This window comes from Mus pahari, chromosome 2 (genome assembly GCF_900095145.1).
Source record: "Mus pahari chromosome 2, PAHARI_EIJ_v1.1, whole genome shotgun sequence".
Taxonomy (NCBI): domain Eukaryota; kingdom Metazoa; phylum Chordata; class Mammalia; order Rodentia; family Muridae; genus Mus; species Mus pahari.
The window spans coordinates 107,236,513-107,238,246 of NC_034591.1; the positions used below are offsets into that span (position 1 = coordinate 107,236,513).

The window sequence follows — 1,734 nt, forward strand, 5'->3', positions numbered from 1 at the left end:
GGAGAGAAAGGAGAGAAGAGTGTAAGGGGAGTAAGAGAAGTAAGAGCAAGAGAGTGAGGAGGGGCCAAACAGCCAAACATGGTGTGCTGTGGCTAGGTAACTGGGGAGGAGTTTNGCCTGAAGGTCAGAAGCTTGGGACATTGCCTACTTGACTATTAGCCATGCTTCTCCTGTAGGGGCTGTGGGGATCGGTGACTTCGACAGGAGTCAGGGTTCCAGGAGACATGAGAGAACTCTTTCCATCCCATGTAGGTGAATTATCACCACCAGGTCCCAGGGTTCAGACCTCAGCTCAACTGGAGACCAGACTGTCTTTACATAGCCCAATGCCCCGCATATCCCCCTTCTGTTTTTATAAGAAAGGGGGGTCACTAATGTGACTGCGTCATTTGTAGTGAAAATTTAGAGTGGATGGAAGTATCAGAAGAAAAGATACAGCCTAGAGAAGTAGCAGAACAAAGCCACAGTAGTAAGGAGGGCTAAGAGTAAGAGTTGAGAAGGCAAGAGATTGTACAATCAGTTTTTTCCATGGGTAGTACAATTAGAGGATAATACCATCAGTTTTGAACATCAGTTAATTAATCTAGATAGACATTATGTTTTCCTCACTATCATGTAACTTTTCCCAAAGTTCAGCAGCCATTTGGCTTTGGCAAGAGAGTTCATCTGTAGCTGGAAGGTCCAAGTCTGTCTTCTGTGGGGTTCAGAACATGTCTCGGGGGTCTTCAATCAGATGAGGTTTTTGGAGGAAGGCAGCTGTTGTTGTCTGTAGGACTCAGGAGATAGCACTGTCTCAGGTGGATCTGTGGCAGCAGGCACTATGTGGAGATAGACCTGTAGAATAATTGTAACATAAGAGCAAAACACCAGCAGAGTATGTCTGCATAGGGTAGGACGGCAAAAGTTATGCCTGCAATAGTTTGCTTAGAAGCACATCATGGTCCATTTTGGATGGCTGAGGAAGAAAATATCATGTTAATTGTGAATCTGGGGTAGGAAGTAACAGTTTGTCTCTAAAAGGAAACCGGTTGTTAATTAAGGATTGGATCACTTTCAAACCTTAAAGGAAATTTTAAACAAGCTGAGAGAATTTTTTTGGACATATATCATGAATACTAGAGAGAAAATAAGCATTTAAATGAAGAAGCAAGAAACTTTTGGGTTGAAAAGCAGGATTCAGGTGTTCCTGTAAGGGGAGCACAGCTTTGGGTACAGTTTTTCAAGGGCTTAGCTGGATGGAGGGTGCACGCCATGAGGTTACCCCTTCGTTTTTTCTAGGAAAGCAGGAGATGAAAATTTAACATAGAGGGTTAAGTGAAAGGCTTTGTAGCTAAGGCCCATCACCTCCACCTACTTGAGCAGCCAGCCCGCCACCCACCATCACTTTTGCCTCCAGCTGGCCAGCTGCTTACTACCAGCTTTGGCAGCACTGCCCACATTATCTGCTGGCCTGTCGCCTCAGTTGCTTTCCTGCCACCTGCCCCAGGACTCCTGTGCATGGGGCGTGGCCCCTGGTCGAGGTCACTAGGTGTGGGCTGCTCTCTCCTGTGGGGTTGTGGCAGAGAGGAAGGAACAGAGCATAGAGCAAGCACTGCTTTGGCAGGGCTGTCATTTGCATACTCACAGATCAAATCCAAGGGGCTGCAGAGCCTGAGAGCAGGCTGCTTGCAGCTGAAACCTGAGAGAGAGAGAGAGAGAGAGAGAGAGAGAGAGAGAGAGAGAGAGAGAGAGAGA

The 1,734-nt window shown here is 46.8% G+C and overlaps 1 protein-coding gene across 1 annotated transcript in view; it reads right to left on the bottom strand.

Moving 5' to 3' along the window:
• Nucleotides 1-751: 751 nt before the first annotated feature.
• The window catches only part of Chst13 (carbohydrate sulfotransferase 13), a 29,885-nt gene continuing 28,902 nt past the window's right edge, over nucleotides 752-1,734 (bottom strand). The window contains exon 4 of the transcript XR_003843282.1: nucleotides 752-834. The gene's annotated coding sequence lies outside the window, so the exon portion shown is untranslated. The remainder of the gene's footprint in view (nucleotides 835-1,734) is intronic.